Here is a 21062-nt window from a genome sequence, read left to right as displayed (position 1 = left end):
TAGGGATATTAAGGCCTCTTTTAATAGAGAACCGGAACAAAGCATTAGCACATAGTGAATACATGAACTCCTCAAACTACAGTCATCACCGGGAGTGGTCCCGATTATTGTCACTTTGGGGTTGCCGGATCATAACACATAGTAGGTGACTATAGACTTGCAAGATAGGATCTAGAACTCACATATATTCATGAAAACATAATAGGTTCAGATCTGAAATCATGGCACTTGGGCCCTAGTGACAAGCATTAAGCATAGCAAAGTCATAGCAACATCAATCTCAGAACATAGTGGATACTAGGGATCAAACCCTAACAAAACTAACTCGATTACATGATAAATCTCATCCAACCCATCACTGTCCAGCAAGCCTACGATGGAATTACTCACGCACGGTGGTGAGCATCATGAAATTGGTGATGGGGGATGGTTGATGATGACGACGGCGACGAATCCCCCTCTCCGGAGCCCCGAACAGACTCCAAATCAGCCCTCCCGAGAGGTTTTAGGGCTTGGCGGAGGCTCCGTATCGTAAAACGCGATGATTTCTTCTCTCTGATTTTTTTCTCTCCGAAAGCAAATATATAGAGTTGGAGTTGGCGTCGGAGGGTCAACAGGGGGCCCATGAGGTAGGGGACGCGCCCCCACCCTCATGAGAAGGGTGTGGCCCCCCTGGTCTTCATATTTGGCGAGGATTTTTTATTATTTTTTCTAAGACCTCCCGTGGAGTTTCAGGTCATTCCGAGAATATTTGTTTTCTGCACATAAAACAACATCATGGTAATTCTGCTGAAAACAGCGTTAGTCCGGGTTAGTTCCATTCTAATCATACAAATTAGAGTCCAAAACAAGGGCAAAAGTGTTTGGAAAAGTAGATATGACGGAGACGTATCAGGGGGTGCTGCCCCTTCCCCTGGTCCAATTCGGACCCATGGGAGGGTGCCACCTCCCCTTGGCCTGCCTCCTATTTTCCCGTATGGCCCAATAAGGCCCATTACTTCTCCCGGCGAATTCCCATAACTCTCTGGTACTTCGAAAAATACCTGAATCACTCGGAACCATTCCAATGTCCAAATTGTTGGGGAACGCGGTATTTCAAAAAATTTACCTACGATCACGCAAGGTCTATCTAGGGGATGCATAGAAATGAGAGGGGAGAGTGTGTCTACGTACCCTCGTAGACCGAAAGTGGAAGCGTTTAGTAACGCGGTTGATGTAGTCAAACGTCTTCACGATTCAACCGATCCAAGTACCGAACGCACGGTACCTCCGCGATCAGCACACGTTCAGCTCGATGACGTCCCTCGATCACTTGATCCAGTTGAGGCTGAAGGAGAGTTCCATCAGCACGACGATGTGGCGATGGTGATGATGTAGTTACCGACGCAGGGCTTCGCCTAAGCACTACAACGATATGACCGAGGTGTGTAACTGTCGAGGGGGCCGCACACGGCTAAAATATCAACTTGTGTGTTCTAGGGTGCCCCCTCCCCACGTATATAAAGGAGGGAGGAGGGGAGGGCCGGCCGGACCCTAGGGCACGCCCAAGAGGGGAGTCCTACTAGGACTCCTAGTCCTAGTAGGATTCCACAAAAAGGGAGAGAGGGGGGAAGGAAGGAGAGGGAGAGGGAGTAGGAAAGGGGGCGCCCCCCTTCCTTTGTCCAATTCGGACTGCAAGGGGGCGCGGACTGCCCTAGCTTCCCTCCTCTCTCTCCAATAAGGCCCATGGTGGCCCATTAATTCCCCCGGGGGGTTCCGGTAACCCCTCCGGCACTCCGTTTTTACCCGAAACTATCCAGAACACTTACAGTGTCCGAATAACATGGTCCAATATATCAATATCTATGTCTCGACCATTTCTATACTCCTCATCATGTCCGTGATCTCATCCGGGACTCCGAACAAACTTTGGTACATCAAATCACATCACTCATAATACAAATCCTCATCGAATGTTAAGCGTGCGGACCCTATGGGTTCGAGAACAATGTAGACATGACCGAGACACATCTCCGGTCAATAACCAATAGCGGAACCTGGATGCTCATATTGGCTCCTACATATTCTACGAAGATCTTTATCGGTCAAACCGCATAACAACATATGTTGTTCCCTTTGTCATCGGTATGTTACTTGCCCGAGATTCGATCGTCGATATCATCATACCTAGTTCAATCTCGTCATCAGCAAGTCTCTTTACTCCTTCCGTAATGCATCATCCCGTGGCTAACTCATTAGACACATTTTTTGCAAGGCTCATAGTGATGTCCATTACCGAGAGGGCCTAGAGATACCTCTCTAATACATGAAGTGACAAATCCTAATCTCAATCTATGCCAACTCAACAAACACCATGGGATACACCTATAGAGCATCTTTATAATCACCCAGTTACGCTGTGACGTTTGATAGCACACAAGGTGTTCCTCCGATATTCAGGAGTTGCATAATCTCATAGTCTGAGGAACATGTATAAGTCATGAAGAAAGCAATAGCAGAAAAACTAAACGATCACTATGCTAAGATAACGAATGGGTCTTGTCCATCACATCATTCTCTAATGATGTGATCCTGTTCATCAAATGACAACACATGTCTATGGCGACGGAACTTAACCATCTTTGATTAACGAGCTAGTCAAGTAGAGGCATACTAGGGACACTCTGTTTGTCTATGTATTCACACATGTACTAAGTTTCCGGTTAATACAATTCTAGCATGAATAATAAACATTTATCATGATATAAGGAAATATAAATAACAACTTTGTTATTGCCTCTAGAGCATATTTCCTTCGGTCTCCCATTTGCACTAGAGTCAATAATCTAGATTACATAGTAATGATTCTAACACCCATGGAGTCTTCGTGTTGATCATGTTTTTCTCGTGAGAGAGGCTTAGTCAATGGGTCTGCAACATTCAAATCCGTATGTATCTTGCAAATCTCTATGTCTCCCTTCTTGACTTGAGCGCGGATGGAATTGAAGCTTCTCTTGATGTGCTTGGTTCTCTTGTGAAATATGGAATCCTTTGCCAAGGCAATTGCACCAGTATTGTCACAAAAGATTTTCATTGGACCCGATGTACTAGGTATTACACCTAGATAGGATATAAACTCCTTCATCTAGACCCCTTCATTTGCCGCTTCCGAAGCAGCTATGTACTCCGCTTCACACGTAGATCCCGCCACGACGCTCTGCTTAGAACTGCACCAACTGACAGCTCCACCATTCAATAAAAATACGTATCCGGTTTGTGACTTAGAGTCATCCGGATCAGTGTCAAAGCTTGCATCGATGTAACCGTTTACAACGAGCTCTTTGTCACTTGCATGATTTGAATGGAACTAACCCGGATTGACGATGTTTTCAGCAGAACTGCCATGGTGTTATTTTTGTGCAGAAATAGAAGTTCTCGGAATGACCTGAAAATCCATGGAGACACATTTTGGAATTAATGAAAAATACTAGCGAAAGAATCAGCATCAGGCGCCCCCAGCCTCGTGGGCCCCCTGGGACTCCACCGACCTCAACCCCAACTCCATATATTCACCTTCAGGGAGAAAAAATCAGAGAGAAGGATTCATCGCGTTTTACGATATGGAGCCGCCGCCAAGCCCTAATCTTCCTCGGGAGGGATGGTATCGAGTCTGTTTGGGGCTCCAGAGAGGGGAATCTGTCGCCATCGTCATCATCAACCATCCTCCATCACCAATTTCATGATGCTCACCGCCGTGCGTGAGTAATCTCATCGTAGGCTTGGTGGACAGTGATGGGTTGGATGAGATTTATGTTGGAAATATGCCCTAGAGGCAATAATAAAATGACTATTATATTTCCTTGTTCATGATAATTGTCTATTATTCATGCTATAATTGTATTATCCGGAAAGCATAATACATGTGTGAATACATAGACCACAATGTGTCCCTAGTGAGCCTCTAGTTGACTAGCTCGTTGATCAACAGATAGTCATGGTTTCCTGGCTATGGACATGGGGATGTCATTGATAACGGGATCACATCATTAGGAGAATGATATGATGGACAAGACCCAAACCTAAGCATAGCACAAAGATCGTGTAGTTCGTTTGCTGTAGCTTTTCTGGATGTCAAGTATCATTTCCTTAGACCATGAGATTGTGCAACTCCCGGATACCGTAGGAGTGCCTTGGGTGTGCCAAACAACACAACATAACTGGGTGACTATAAAGGTACATTACAGGTATCTCCGAAAGTGTCTGTTGGGTTGGCACGAATCGAGACTGGGATTTGTCACTCCGTATGACGGAGAGGTATCTCTGGGCCCACTCGGTAATGCATCATCATAATGAGCTCAATGTGATCAAGTGGTTGATCATGGGATCATGCATTACGGTACGAGTAAAGTGACTTGCCGGTAACGAGACTGAACAAGGTATTGGGATACCGACGATCGAGTCTCGGGCAAGTAACATACTGATTGACAAAGGGAATTGAGTACGGGATTGATTAGGTCCTCGACATCATGGTTAATCCGATGAGATCATCGAGGAGCATGTGGGAGCCAACATGGGTATCCAGATCCCGCTGTTGGTTATTGACCAGAGAGTCGTCTCGGTCATGTCTGCTTGTCTCCCGAACCCGTAGGGTCTACACACTTAAGGTTCGGTGATGCTAGGGTTGTATAGATATGAGTATGCAGTAATCTGAAAGTTGTTCGGAGTCCCGGATGAGATCCTGGACGTCACGAGGAGTTCCGGAATTGTCCGGAGGTGAAGAATTATATATAGGAAGTGTAGTTTCGGCCATCGGGAAAGTTTCGGGGTCACCGGTATTGTACCGGGACCATCGGATGGGTCCCGGGGGTCCACCGGGTGGGGCCACCCATCCCGGAGGGCCCCATGGGCTGAAGTGGGGAGGGGAACCAGACCATAGTGGGCTGGTGCGCCCCCCCTTGGGCCCCCCATGCGCCTAGGGTTGGGAACCCTAGGGTAGGGGGCGCCTCCACTTGCCTTGGGGGGTACTCCACCCCCTTGGCCACCGCCCCCCCTAGGAGATCCCATCTCCTAGGGCCGGTGCACCCCCCTAGGGGACCTATATAAAGGGGGGGGAGGGCAGCCGTACCTCAAGTCTTGGTGCCTCCCTCTCCCCTGCTACACCTCTCCCTCTCTCGCAGAAGCTCGGCGAAGCCCTTCTGCGATCACTACTGCATCCACCACCACGCCCTCGTGCTGCTGGATCTTCATCAACCTCTCCTTCCCCCTTGCTGGATCAAGAAGGAGGAGACGTCATCTGCTCCGTACGTGTGTTGAACGCGGAGGTGTCGTCCATTCGACACTTGGTCATCGGTGATTTGGATCACGGCGAGTACGACTCCATCATCCCCGTTCTCTTGAACGCTTCTACTCGCGATCTACCAGGGTATGTAGATGCACTCTCCTCTCATTGCTAGTTGAATCCATAGATTGATTTTGGTGAAACGTAAGAAATTTTTTTGTTTTCTGCTACGATCCCCAACAGTGGCATCATGAGCTAGGTCTATGCGTAGTTACTATGCACGAGCAGAACACAAAGTAGTTGTGGGCGTCGATATTGTCAATTTGCTTGCCGTTACTAGTCTTATCTTGATTCGGTGGCATCGTGGGATGAAGCGGCCCGGACCAACCTTACACGTACGCTTACGTGACCGGTTCCACCGATTGACATGCACTAGTTGCACAAGGTGGCTGGCGGGTGTCTGTCTCTCCCACTTTAGTCGGATCGGATTCGATGAACAGGGTCCTTATGAAGGGTAAATAGAAATTGGCAATTCACATTGTGGTTTTGGCGTAGGTAAGAAACGTTCTTGCTAGAAACCTATAGCAGCCACGTAAAAACTTGCAACAACAATTAGAGGACGTCTAACTTGTTTTTGCAGCAAGTGTTTTGTGATGTGATATGGCCAAAAGTTGTGATGAATGATGAATGATATATGTGATGTATGAGATTGATCATGTTCTTGTAATAGGGATCACGACTTGCATGTCGATGAGTATGACAACCGGCAGGAGCCATAGGAGTTGTCTTTATTTATTTATGACCTGCGTGTCAACATAAACGTCATGTAATTACTTTACTTTATTGCTAAAGCGTTAGCCATAGTAGTAGAAATAATAGTTGGCGAGCAACTTCATGGAGACACGATGATGGAGATCATGGTGTCATGCCAGTGACAAGATGATCATGAAGCCCCAAGATGGAGATCAAAGGAGCTATATGATATTGGCCATATCATGTCACTATTATTTGATTGCATGTGATGTTTATCATGTTTTTGCATCTTGTTTACTTAGAACGACGGTAGTAAATAAGATGATCCCTCATAATAATTTCAAGAAAGTGTTCCGCCTAACTGTGCGCCGTTGCGAAAGTTCGTTGTTTCGAAGCACCACGTGATCATCGGGTGTGATAGATTCCAACGTTCACATACAACGGGTGTAAGACAGATTTACACACGCAATACACTTAGGTTGACTTGACGAGCCTAGCATGTACAGACATGGCCTCGGAACATAGAAGACCGAAAGGTTGAGCATGAGTCATATAGAAGATACGATCAACATGAAGATGTTCATCGATGTTGACTAGTCCGTCTCACGTGATGATCGGACACGGCCTAGTCAACTCGGATCATGTTATACTTAGATGACTGGAGGGATGTCTATCTAAGTGGGAGTTCATTGAATAATTTGATTAGATGAACTTAATTATCATGAACTTAGTCTAAAATCTTTACAATATGTCTTGTAGATCAAATGGCCAACGTTGTCCTCAACTTCAACGCGTTCCTAGAGAAAACCAAGCTAAAAGACGATGGCAGCAACTATACGGACTGGGTCCGTGTAACACCCTCGATGCGACTATATATCCCACGTGTCGAGGCACGACTTAGAGGCATAATCGCATTGAAGGCATATGTCGCAAGTTAGGCAATCTTCACAACATCCCATGTAACATAAATAATAAAGGGGAGATAACAATAGTTGGCTTACACTCGCCACGTCAATCAAGTACATAAATAACATTACATCAACCAAACACTCATAGCCCGATTACGGTGCCAAAATAAAAGAGAACCCAACATGCGACACGGTCCCAATCACCCCCAACTGGGCACCACTACTGATCATCGGGAAAGGAAACATAGTATTGTTGAGAGTCTTCGTCGAACTCCCACTTGAGCTCATACGTGTCTCCTGGAGCGGAATCATCAGGCCCTGCATCTGGTGTAATAGTAATCTGTGAGCCACAGGGACTCAGCAATCTCGCACCCTCGCGATCAAGACTATTTAAGCTTATAGGTAAGGCAAGGTAATTATATGGAGCTCCAGCAAGCGACTAGCAAGTATGGTGGCTAAATTATTCGCAAAAGAGAGCGAGAAGAGAAGGCAAGCAAGAGCGAGAAACTAGAGAGCAACCTACGCAAACATTACTCCAACACCGTGTCCACTTCCCGGACTCCGCCGAGAAGAGGCCATCATGGTAACACACTCGGTTGATTCATTTTAATTTAATTAAGGTTCAAGTTATCTACAACCGGACATTAACAAATTCCCATCTGCCCATAACCGCGGGCACGGCTTTCGAAAGTTCAATCCCTGCAGGGGAGTCCCAACTTAGCCCATGACAAGCTCTCACGGTCAACGAAGGAATAGACCTCCTCCCAAGACGTTTCGATCATACTCGGTATCTCGGTAACTCAAGACACTTCGACAGGTTAAAACAAGACCAGCAACACCGCTCGAATGTGCCGACAAATCCCGATAGGAGCTGCACATATCTCTTTCTCAGGGCACACTCAGATGAGACTAGCTACGAGTAAAACCAACCCTCTAGTTTCCCCGAGGTGGCCCCGTAGGCAGCTCAGTTCGGACCAACACTCAGAGGGAGCACTGGCCCGGGGGGGTTAAAAAAAATAAGATGACCCGCGGGCTCCGGAAACCCGAGGGAAAAAGAGGCTAGGTGGCAAATGGTAAGACCAAGGTTGGGCATTGCTGGAAAATCTTTAATCAAGGTGAACTATCAAGGGGTTCCCATTATAACCCAACCGCGTAAGGAACGCAAAAATCTGGGAACATAACACCGATATGACGGAAACTAGGGCGGCAAGAGTGGAACAAAACACTAGGCGAGAGGCCGAGCCTTCCACCCTTTACCAAGTATATAGATGCATTAAGATAACAAGATAATATAATAATATCCCAACAAGTAAATAAAAGATGTTCCAACAAGGAACGGCCTTCAATCTTCACCTGCAACTAGCAACGCTATAAGAGGGGCTGAGCAACGCGGTAACATAGCCAATCAACGGTTTGCTAGGACTATGGTGGGTTAGAGGTTTGACATAGCAATTTGGGAGGCTTGCAAGCAAGTGGTAGGCATCGTAGCATTGGCATAGCAAAAGAGCGAGCAAACTAGCATAGCAAAGATAGTAGTGATTTCGAGGGTATGATCATCTTGCCTGCACAGTTGTCAGAGTTGACTGGATCCTCAAAAGCAAACTCAATGGGCTCCTCGTTAGCGAACTCATCTCCCGGCTCTACCCAAACAAGACAAACAAGCAACAAGGATACAATCAACCATGTGCAAACTCAAACAACACAATGCAAAGATGATATGCTATGCGGGATGCGATGCGGGATGCAAAATGCAAGATATGACAGGAAATGCATGAACCTGGCCTCAACTTGGAAAACCAAGTGTGCCACTGGAAATATGGGATGAAATCGCTTGAAAACGATATAAAGAATGCCGGAATCGGAGTTACGGTTTGGAAATGGCAAGCGATTCAAAAATGGCACCGGTCTGCGATTTACAGCAAGTAGGCATCTAAATGCAATGAAATGAACATGCTACAGCAACCAAACATGACATCAAAATACATGGCAGGGAAGCATTCAAGATGCTTAACAAAAGTCTAGCACTGAGCTACGGCCAATTCATCCATTAACAGGTTCAAACAAGCATGGCAAAACGCAAATGGTAAAACAGATCTTAGACTTAGTGAAATTAACACTTGTCTGGAATTTCAGATCATATAACCCTCTTCAGAGCAACAAAACAACATGCTACAGGACCTGAACATGACAAAGAAAGACATGGAATGGAGCTACTCAACAAGCTTAACAAAAGTCCCTTAGTGACCTTGAGCCAAAAGGGATCCCAAAATATACTAACAAGCACACGAACATAGCAGAAACATAATCAGTTTCCAGACTTAGTGGAAAACTGGGACATGCTGAAACATAACTCACGAAGGCAAGTTTACGAGCTCGATGCACTCACCACGGTGCAAGTCATGGCAAGCTAAGCATACATACCTTAAGAAGGCACAAAACTTAAGCTACACATGGCAAGAACAAAGGCATAGCATGCACGGATCAACTACAATAACATCGGCAAAATCGCAAACAAGTTGACGATCTGCCCAGATTCACAACGAAGCAAAAGTAGAGCTCAATTGACTCAAGCTAGGGTGCTCCATAATTGCAAATAAAGACATGGATGGATAAAGCACTACAATATTAACAAAACTCCCTTACTGATCATCCTCAAAAGAGGCACGGATCACTAGGAAACAACAAGAACATATGGCATCATGAGATAAACAGCTCCAGGACTTAGTGAAAATACTAAGTCCCTGAAAACAGAATTAGCAAGTGCACCACTTTGCAAGCTTGCACAAGTCACTAAACACATCCTAAAAATACATGGGTTGCACCTCTGGAGAGATGACAAAACCCTTAACAAAACACATGTAGAACTCACGGGCATATCATGCACACAATAAACATGGCAAAAATGACAAAAGTGCTAAACGGAGTAGCAGATCTGACAATTAACTCAAGTAGCCCTCTTCTAACAGCATTTAGGGCATCAATATGAGCTCAAATGAAAATGATTCAATGGAATAAAATGATGTACTCTCTGACATGAACATTTTGATATGCTATATGCATAAATCATAGCTACGGATGCAAAGTTACGGAGCCGCGAACAGGAGCATATGGACTGAAAATTTAGGGACTTGGAGAAAATTTCGACCTCCTAGGGTTTACTGTAGCTCCGATCCAGATCTAGCGCCACGCACTGTAGCTGTACTGTAGATGGCAGCGCGCGCAATCCGAGGATGGCCGGCCGGAGTTTCGCTGGAGGAGGCGCGGGGCGGCGCCGGGGAAGCTCGCCGGAGACCGGATCGGGCGGATCCGGCCGCCGGAGGACCCGCCGGCGACGTGGACAGCGCGGCGAGGGGCGGAAGGCGAGGCGGCAGTCGCGGCGAGGGGCGGCGGCGGAGGGCGCCGGCGACGAGGTTGCGCGTGGCTCGGGAGCTCCTCTCCCTGGAGCTTGGCGCGGAGGAGCGGCGGGGAAACGGGCCCCGCGGGCCAGACGCGGGCCCCACGGGCCGGCGGTGGCGGGACGCGGTGAAGTGGGCACGGCGCCACGTGGCCTTGCGGGATTGGTCCGGGTGGATAGGGCGGACATGTCCGGCCGTCCGGATTTTTGTCCGGCGGTCGGAGGAGGAGAGGGGCTAGGGTTTGATCCGGAATTTTTGGGGAGGACCTATATATAGGCATAGGAGGAGCTAGGAGAGTCCAAATGAGGTGCGGTTTTCGGCCACGCGATCGTGATCGAATGCTCTAGGTGATGGAGCAGAGTTAGGTGGGTTTTGGGCCAAATTGGAGGGGTGTTGGGCTGCAACACACACGAGGCCTTTTCGGTCCCTCGGTTAACCGTTGGAGTATCAAACGAAGTCCAAATAGTATGAAACTTGACAGGCGGTCTACCGGTAGTAAACCAAGGCCGCTTGGCAAGTATCGGTCCAATCCGGAAATGTTTAATCCCCACACATGAAAGAAAGCTAGAAATGACCACCGGAGGAGAACGAAGCGCCGGAATGCAAAACAGACAACGGGGAAAATGCTCGAATGCATGAGATGAACACGTATGCAAATGCAATGCACATGATGACATGATATGAGATGCATGACAATGACAACAACACACAGAGACAAAACCCGAACCCGAGGAAATAAATATAACTTAACGCCGGAGACGGCAAGAGTTGGAGTACAAATAGGGAAAGTTACATCCGGGGTGTTACAACACTCCACCACTACGAAAGGATCTCGTCCCGAGATCTAGGACTGAAAGGACGTCGGGTACTCAGAACGGAGGTGATCCTCGCGTTCCCAGGTAGCTTCACGGTCGGAATGGTGTGACCACTTGACTTTGAGAAATTTGATTGACTTGTTGCGAATCTTGCGCTCAGTCTCTTCAAGAATAGGAACTGGGTGCTCACGATAAGAGAGATCTTCTTGGAGCTCAATGTCCTCGAAGTTGACGGTGCGGTCAGGAGTCTTGAAGAACTTTCGAAGCTGAGAGACATGGAACACGTCATGAACATTTGCAAAGTTTGAAGGAAGCTCGAGTTGATAGGCGAGGTCGCCTCTCTTGCTGACAATCTTGAAAGGTCCCACGTATCTAGGGCAAGCTTCCCTTTGATACCGAAACGATGAGTACCTTTCATAGGAGATACACGGAGGTATACATGATCTCCGATCTCGAAAGCCAAATCGCGGTGCTTACTATCATAGTAGCTCTTCTGACGGGATTGGGCTGCTTTGAGGTTATCATGAATGACTTTGCACATTTCTTCTGCCTCTGTGATTAAGTCATTACCCAAAAGCTGACATTCACCGGTTTCAGACCAGTTGAGAGGGGTACAGCACTTCCTGCCATACAGAATTTCAAATGGGGCCTTGCCCGAACTTGCTTGAAAACTGTTGTTGTAGGAGAATTCAGCATAAGGAAGACAATCCTCCCACTTCATGCCGAAGGAGATCACACAAGCCCTGAGCATATCTTCAAGAATCTGGTTGACACGCTCAACTTGACCGCTTGTTTGAGGATGGAAAGCTGTGCTGAAGCGGATGTTAGTGCCCATGGCCTTCTGAAAAGAATCCCAAAACTTCGAGGTAAAGATGATGCCACGGTCTGAAGAGATCACTTGAGGAATACCGTGTAGAGAGACAATACGAGAGGTATAGAGTTCCGCCAATTGAGCTGCAGTGATCGACTCTTTGATAGGCAGAAAGTGAGCCACTTTGGTGAGTTTGTCGATGACAACAAATATAGCATCATTGCCACGCTTGGACTTTGGAAACCCAGTCACGAAGTCCATTTCAATGTGGTCAAACTTCCATTCTGGAATGGCAAGAGGTTGGAGGAGACCTGCTGGCCTTTGGTGTTCTGCCTTCACTCTTCTGCAGACATCACATTCATTCACGAATTGAGCGATCTCGCGCTTCATTCGAGTCCACCAAAAAGCTTGCTTAAGGTCCTGATACATCTTCGTGCTCCCAGGGTGGATGGAGAGGAGAGAATTGTGAGCCTCGTTCATGATCACCTTACGAAGGTCACCTTTGGGTACAACAATACGATCCTCGAAGAAGAGAGTGTCCTTGTCATCAAGGCGGTAGCACTTGTACTTGGACTGACTCTTGGCAATCCCGATCTTCACCTTTTTCACCATAGCATCAAGAAGCTGAGATTGGTGAATCTGGTCTTCCAGGGTAGGAGAGACTTGAAGGTTGGCGAGGAAACCTTGAGGAACAACTTGCAGATTAAGTTTGCGGAAGGCTTCACAAAGCTCGGGTTGATAAGGCTTAAGAATCAGACTGTTGCAGTAGGCCTTTCTGCTCAATGCGTCAGCAATCACATTGGCCTTGCCTGGAGTATACTCAATACTCGGATTATACTCTTGAATCATTTCGACCCATCAAGTTTGTCTGAGGTTGAGATTAGGCTGAGTGAAGATGTACTTGAGACTCTTGTGATCAGTGAAAATGTCCACTTTTCTTCCCAATAGAAGATGTCTCCAAGTCAAAAGAGCATGCACAACTGCTGCCAACTCGAGATCATGAGTGGGGTAGTTCTTCTCATTAGGCTTCAACTGGCGAGAGGTATAAGCAACAACTTTCTTCTCTTGCATCAATACTGCACCAAGACCTTGGAGAGAGGCATCACAAAAGACCTCGTACGGTTTGGATTCATCAGGCGGAGTCAGAACTGGAGCAGTGATCAATTTCTCTTTCAAAGTGTTGAAAGCAATGTCACACTCCGGAGACCAAACGTACTTGACGTGCTTCTGAAGAAGATTTGAGAGAGGCTTCGTGATCTTAGAAAAGTTTTCAACGAATCTTCGGCAATAGCTTGCGAGACCGAGAAAACTGCGGAGTTGCTTCATGTTCTGAGGAGGTTCCCAATTCATAATTGCAGACACCTTCTCAGGATTCACGGCAATGCCCTTGGCAGAGATGATATGACCAAGATAAAGAACCTCATCGAGCCAAAATTCACACTTGGAGAACTTGGCGTAGAACTTGTGTTCTCTGAGCTTATCAAGAACCAAACGCAAGTGCTTGGCATGAGCTTCCTTGTTCTTGGAGAAAACCAGAATGTCGTCGAGATAGACCAAAACGAAGTCATTGGTGTAGGCGTTGAAGATGAAATTCATCATGCGAGAGAACATCGGAGGAGCGTTGGCGAGGCCAAAAGACATGACAGTGTATTCATATGAACCAAAGCTTGTTCTGAATGCTGTCTTTGGAATATCTTCTTCACGAATGCGAATCTGATGATAGCCCATACGGAGATCAAGCTTGGAGAATACTTGGGCACCTTTGAGTTGTTCGAACAGCTCATTGATGTTGGGAAGTGGGTATTTGTTCTTGATGGTCTTCTTGTTCACTGGACGGTAATCAACACAAAGTCGGTCCATTCCATCCTTCTTCTTCACAAAAAGAACACCACAACCCCACGGAGAAGAACTAGGCCGGATGAGACCCATTTTCTCTTGAATATCGAGTTGCTTCTTCAACTCCTTCAACTCTTCAGGTCCGAGCTTGTAAGGACGTGTGCACACAGGTTCTGTACCAGGCTCAAGATCAATAACGAATTCAACTGGCCGGTGCGGAGGCATTCCTGGGAGCTCTTCTGGGAAGACGTCTTGATATTCGCAAATGACTGGAATTTGAGAGATGGCATCCAATACACCCCTCTCACTGAGAGAAAACAGACGGATGGTATTATCCCGATGTGACACCCCAAATTTTTGACCTTGTTTTATTAATTAAAATTTTGCCAGGAAATTAAAACTTTTATTTTCTAGGCTCCCTTTTTATTTTTGAACCTTTTCCTCCCTTGATTTATGGAGTTTTTCCCCCAAAGTGAAAACTTTTCAAATATGTTTTTGGACTTGTTTAACCTCTCAAGAAAAACTTTTCTTTTATTAGTAGAACTAATTAAATAATTAATTTGCTTGATCTTTATTTTCTTGAAAAAAATGGTTTTTAAAGGTTACATGGCCATATTTGAACTACAACCATTTGATAAATTCACTTAAAGTTCCAACCAAAATTTGGAGATGTCATGTGATGTTTTTAAATCACTTTATGCAAAAACCCAATGTGTTATTTGAAAATTTTGAGTGAATCAACCTCATTTTCATTCTGTTCCAACAAGTCCAACCCATTTTTGGATTTTATTTCATTTATTCTATTCCCCAAAACATTTCTGTCAATTATTTTAAGCCTAGGTGATTTGCAAAGCAAGCACCTAATTTTCCTTTGAGTTTTGATCTCAAACCAACTACTCTGGATAGTCCTTAGCACCCACAACCTAGAACCATCAAGAGCCACTTTTCTTCTTTTCAAAATTTTCAAGTTTCAGCCTCTGCAAGTTTGGACCAGATTTGTCAAATTTGGTGAAATTCATATTTTCTCTTCTCCAAAAATTCTACCAAAATTCAGGCAGCCTCCTGGTGCAATGAGAGGCCACTCCACCAAGTTTCAGCTCAAGGAAAAATCCCTTCATGCCAAAAGCATTCTGTCGAACACCTGAACTGCACTGTTTCTTTGCACTTTCAGAAATTCAGTAAAGTTCAGAGTTTCAGTTTCGTCAGACTTCGGTCACGCGACCACAGTGCACCCTGGCGCGATGAACACGGCCCCATCCCCTTGGCCAGCACCCCGCACGCGCACTTGGCGCCTTCCTGGCGTCGGTGGCGCCCTGGCCCGCCTGCGCCGGCGTGTCCCGCGGCGGCAGAGCCACCGTAGCGGCCGACAGGGGGCAACACTGTGGCATAACGCCGTTCAGCACCGCCCAAACCTTCTGAGAGCTCCGTGTGGCCACCTCCTTGCCAGCGCATGCATGCAGCACCGTCGCCGTGGCCTGGCACGCGCAGAGCGCGTTCTCTACCGCCAGCATGCCGTGCGGCCGTTCCGTTGAGGGCAGGCCGTAATCCTCTCTCCCGTGCTGAGTTGGACACTGGGATGGCACCGCTGCTTCACCTAGACGATGCTCAAGCCCTAAGCTGACCGGCCACCCTCAGCGCCGCCGTAATCGCCCGCCGGACTTATCCGTTCACGGCAACCGCCTTGGGCCGTCTATATATAGGCCCCCGAGCTTGCTCTTGCCCTCGCACAACTCCACCACCTCGCCAGACCCCGCCTAGCCACTAGAGGAGCCTCGAGGAGCCTTTCTTCCTCGACTTCGGCCACCTCCGTCCGCCTCGGGCTCCGGCAACGTTCTCTTCGGTGAGGCCGTCCCCGGCGCCCAGACTCCGTCAATCACCTCCTCTAGCTACCAGAGGCCTAACCCTCTCCTCAATTTACCCTTCGCAGCACTCTCCGGCGAGCTCCATCCATGCCCGAACCACCGTCCGCCGGAGCAGGAGCCACCGCCGATGTGGTGCTCGCCGACCACCACCACCACCACCAACCGACGCGGAGTGACGCCATGAGCACATTGGTAACCTCTGATCCCCCTGCCTCACCGTAGATCGCCGCCGGCGATCGCCGCGGCCCTCTAGCGCCAAAGCTCTGCTTCTGTTTTCAAACCCGACGGGTGGGTCCGCCCCGTCAGCCTTTTATTCTTTTCAAATCGTTTTTTGGAAACGCCTTCGGGCAAAATACGCTTTCTCCACTGAACTGGCGTATTCGGGACTGAAGCATTTTCTGATTTTATAAAGAGAACCCTGGAAAGTTTCTGTTTCATTACAGAAAAGTCCCTGGATTAAAACTCTTATAACTTTTAAACAAAAAATGATTTTTGATTGATTCTTTTTCTGTCCTCTTTAAATTTTTGTCTAGTTTTTTTATCATATTTATTTAAAAAAAAATTCAAACAACTTTTTTGTGCTGTTTTGAAATTGTGTGTTAATTCAAATTTATTGAAAATAGGATTTTGGAGAGAGGAAGAAAACTTTCAAAAGTTTTGGAGAGCACCCCCACCTCTCCACACCATGAAGGCAAGCATTCTGAACCCCGGCATAATATTTTTGATGTGTTGGTTGACACGTTTATAACACCACCTCATTTCGGAGAACTCGTTATTTTATGTGGTGATACGATCATTTGCATGAATACATATTAGTGATTTTCCTTGCTGTTTGGAATGTATATACTTGTGATGGTAATCATCCTCATGTGCCTTGCATGCATGCCGGAAAGGAATCCGGGAAAGCCTCTGCCTTGGGTAAGAGTGAGCTTGTCGCCGGTCCCCGTCGGGACGGTTATGTCCGGTATGGCATAGTAAGGTATAATGGGTGGTGATTTCGTCGGTTGAAATATATTTGATATACATGTCATGCAGGGAACTCATAAGCCTCCTGAGTCGGCCATAGATCGAGTCTTGTTCCGGTAACCCCCATACTTGTTTCGTACTGCCACTGGTCCCTACCGTAGGGGGGGTATGGTTCAGTAAGTTGTTAACCCTTGTCTTGGCACACACCGTACAGAGAGGCCATGGTGGAAGATACCGGTTGTAGCCGGTAGGCATGCCACCTGGTCCGGGGGCATGGGTGTATCCGGTTGGGACCGAGAGGGGGGCACCCCTTAGAGCGCGCGATAGAAATTTGATCCCATGCTACGCGAGGTTGTAGCCTCCCCACTTAGAGTTTTGCTTAACAGGTGTCATGGGTGATTCCAGACACGAGTAAAAGCTGGTGTGTGCAAGTCAGGTGTGTTTCAATTAAAAGACCGTAGACAGAATTAGTCCGATGGACTAAAGGAATCCGTTACTCGTGGGTAAAGAGTACACTCTCTGCATAGATATTAAACCTATTCGAATAGCCGTGTCCATGGTTAAGGATTACAATCTGGGATGGGTCAAGTGTCAGTCTTAGTGTCGGTCTTCGGAGGAGAAACCACTAAACTCGAATATTGATGATGACATGTGATATACGATGGTTATGATTGTTATCATTATGGACTAACCGTTTGCATTGTTTGAAATAATGAATATCCCTGGGACGGTACCACCTCATGGATATTCACTATGATTATAAGCCCTTTATGCGGCGTCGCTCAGACGCCCGACTGTGGCATGTTCATTATTTCATTTTCATATAAGCCCTTTATGTGGCGTCGCTCAGACGCCCGACTGTGGCATGTTTGTTATTCCATTTTCTCATAAGCCCTTTATGCGGCGTCGCTCAGACGCCCGACTGTGGCATGTTCGTTATTTCATTTTCATATAAGCCCTTTATGTGGCGTCGCTCAGACGCCCGACTGTGACATGTTTGTTATTCCATTTTCTCATAAGCCCTTTATGTGGCGTCGCTCAGACGCCCGACTGTGGCATGTTTGTTATTCCATTTTTTCATAAGCCCTTTATGTGGCGTCGCTCAGGCGCCCGACTGTGGCATGCTTGTTATTTTATTTACTTTATAAGCCCCTTACGTGGTGTCGCTAAGACGCCCGACTGAGGCATGCTCACTTTTACTATCCTTTTGAGACGTCGCTTCAGACATCCGATCGGTGCATTTTATTTCTATCATGTCATTGCATATTCCGGTTGCATATAAATAACCTGCTTGCATGCATCAAGATTTTATTTATGACTGACGATGTGATCATAGAATATTTCAGTGTATGTTGATCAATTATATTATACCTGTGTTCTTAATGTTTGCGAGTACATTCAAAGTACTCACTGGCTTGTCCCTGGCTATTGTCTTGGCCAGATTGCTTGCTGGGAGAGGAGCATGGCGATGACAGCCTCGGGACCTAAGCAACGGTGATAGCAGCCTCGCGAAGATAGGAGTTAACCTGGTCAGCTGTTCCTGTGGGAAATGGAGTCCCATAGACCATGGTGATCCACAAACCGCTTCCGCCCTCAACCACTAGAAACCATTTGATGTACTCATAGGCCACAATGGTCTTGTACTACACATTTTGTACTTTTGCTTGGAATTTCTGTATCAAGTTGGTGCCTCATCAGCTAACAGTAATCCTGGGGCTGGTGAGCACAACAGCCATTTTCTGGAAATTAGAGCCCGGAAAACCGGTCGTGACACCCGAGCGGCAAAGACAATTACATCCTCAGACGAATGAGTCAATTGAATCTGCCTGGCTGCACAATCAAGCTGAGCCTTGTGCTTAGAAAGCCAATCCATCCCGAGAATAAGATCAATATCCGAGTTACCAAGAACCATTGGAGAAGCCAGAAACTTGAAATCACCCATCAAGATAGAAATATCCGGAACCATCAAACTAGAACTCAGACGCTTAGCCGGAGAGACGACTTGCATAGCTCTAGGTAAAGCCTTAGTACTAAAATTGTTCTCCGATGCAAATGGGAATGACATGAAGGAATGCGATGCACCAGAGTCAAAAAGTACTTTTGCGGGAATATCATTAACAAGAAGGTTACCCATGATCACATCTGACGAGTCCTCTGCCTGAGTTGCATTCATCAAATTGACCTTGGCATGCTTGGGGTTATGCTTGACCACAGCTGTACTTGCCAATCTGACCGGAGGAGGAGGAGGAAGACGCCTCTGGTTGAGACACTTGTTGGAATAGTGACCCTTCTGTTGGCACTTGTTGCACGTGACCTCTGAAAGCGGATGGTGATATGGAGCACTCGATCTTGGAGGTTGAGACGAAGTCTTGTTCTGAAAGCCAGGGTTGGGTGGGTGGGAAGAACCACTGCCACCTTTGCTCTTCTGTTGATACGGCTGACGGAACGGAGGAGGAGGAAGCAAAACTTCTGCTGCTTGGCCACTTCAGTAGAGGAAGAAGGAGTAACATCTCTGACTCGCTTCTTGGAAGCATCACACCTCAACTGAGCAGCCTCTTGTGTCAGTGCCATGTTGTAGAACTCATCGTACCTCAAGGGCTCAAAGAGAACAAGAGCGAGCTGGATATCTTCTCTGAGACCACCCCTGAACTGGTATATCATGCTCTTCTCATCAGGGACGTCCTGCTTGGCAAAGCGGGCGAGCTTCTGGAACAACTTGTTATAGTCATAGACAGACAAAGAGCCTTGCTTCAGATTGCGGAATTCCTCATGCTTGCTTTCAACCACGCTCTGCGGAATATGATGAGCTCGGAAATCTCGATGGAAATCATCCCAAGTGATAACACGTCCACCTCTGGAATCCTTGTACTGCTGGAACCATTCTGCAGCTTGATCTTTGAGTTGGAAGGAAGCGAACTTAACAAAGTCCTCAGGCCTGGCGTTACTGCACTCGAAATGCTTACACAGATCCACAAGCCAATCGTCAGCATCGGTTGCCTCAACACAATTTCTGAAAGTCTTTGGCCCGTTAGCAAGGAACTGGTTGAGTGTAGCAAAGTGACTCTGATTGCTGCCTTGATTCCATTGGTTGCCTTGATTGCGCTCTTGAAGAATTTGCATGATCAGCTGTGTGTTTGCATTGGTTGCGGCCATCACAGCTTGCCATGCCTCTGGAGGAGGTGGAGGTGGTGGCGGATCGGGATTCGGAGTCGTGCGCGTTGGAGGAGCCATCCTGAAGAGGTTGACCACCATTAGCACATTGATAGACAAATATTGAAGCTGAATCCAACGGAATGAAAATTGCAACATATAGTCTTCACATCCGAACAAAATGAACGAATGCATTCCTCTTGAAATGGTCACATATCCATAAATTGAGAAGCCACGTAGAATTAAGGTAGAGAAATAAATCAACAAGGTATGGATCAAGAACGAATAATAGATAAGAAATCCCAATCTCAAACCAATATCCGTGGAAGAAAAACTAGAGCTACTAGAATTCCCACCTATGAAACTCCCGAACCTTTCCGGTTATGCAATCAGGTGTTTGGGATACAGGGGAAGCATAATATCTCACCCAAACTAGCAAATCCTACATCCAGCTGTATCCATCCTTCAACACATAACCAAGAAACCTTCGGAAACCATCTACCTCAACCTTCGAAAAGCATCCGTTATACAACTTATGGCGATACTCCCGAACTCCCGCCCCAGTACTGGGTGGCGTCGAGGTTATCTCACCAACGAACTGCATAAAAGAGATTTTCGATGTCGGCGTACTAAACTCAGGTATTCCAGAACTGCAACGATAAAATTATGATGACAACACCTCAGAGCTCAACTCCTCGGGACACTTCCACTAAACCCCTGACAGGAGGCACCAAGACAATGTTCTCATCATAAAACCATCGGAACGATTCCAAGATACCCGCGTGATCCTAAAAAAAATTTAGTGAAATTTGAGAAGAGAAGAGTCAAAACTCTACGTCAGGATGCCTTACCAGAGCGATGAGGAGACAGGGAAGTAAAAAGAATTCCTAAACTCTCCGATATATAATTCCTAAAGACTCAAAACATTTTTCTAGACACAACTCGTCCGCTAATAACGATCAAGCAATGGGGCTCCTAAGGACGGGGAAGGCTCTGATTACCAACTTGTAACACCCTCGATGCGACAATATCTCCCACGTGTCGAGGCACGACTTAGAGGCATAATCGCATTGAAGGCATATGTCGCAAGTTAGGCAATCTTCACAACATCCCATGTAACATAAATAATAAAGGGGAGATAACAATAGTTGGCTTACACTCGCCACGTCAATCAAGTACATAAATAACATTACATCAACCAAACACTCATGGCCCGACTACGGCGCCAAAATAAAAGAGAACCCAACATGCGACACGGTCCCAATCACCCCCAACTGGGCACCACTACTGATCATCAGGAAAGGAAACA

The sequence above is a fragment of the Triticum aestivum genome, chromosome 3A, assembly GCF_018294505.1.
Source record: "Triticum aestivum cultivar Chinese Spring chromosome 3A, IWGSC CS RefSeq v2.1, whole genome shotgun sequence".
In the NCBI taxonomy this organism is placed as follows: domain Eukaryota; kingdom Viridiplantae; phylum Streptophyta; class Magnoliopsida; order Poales; family Poaceae; genus Triticum; species Triticum aestivum.
This window is presented reverse-complemented; position numbering follows the sequence as displayed.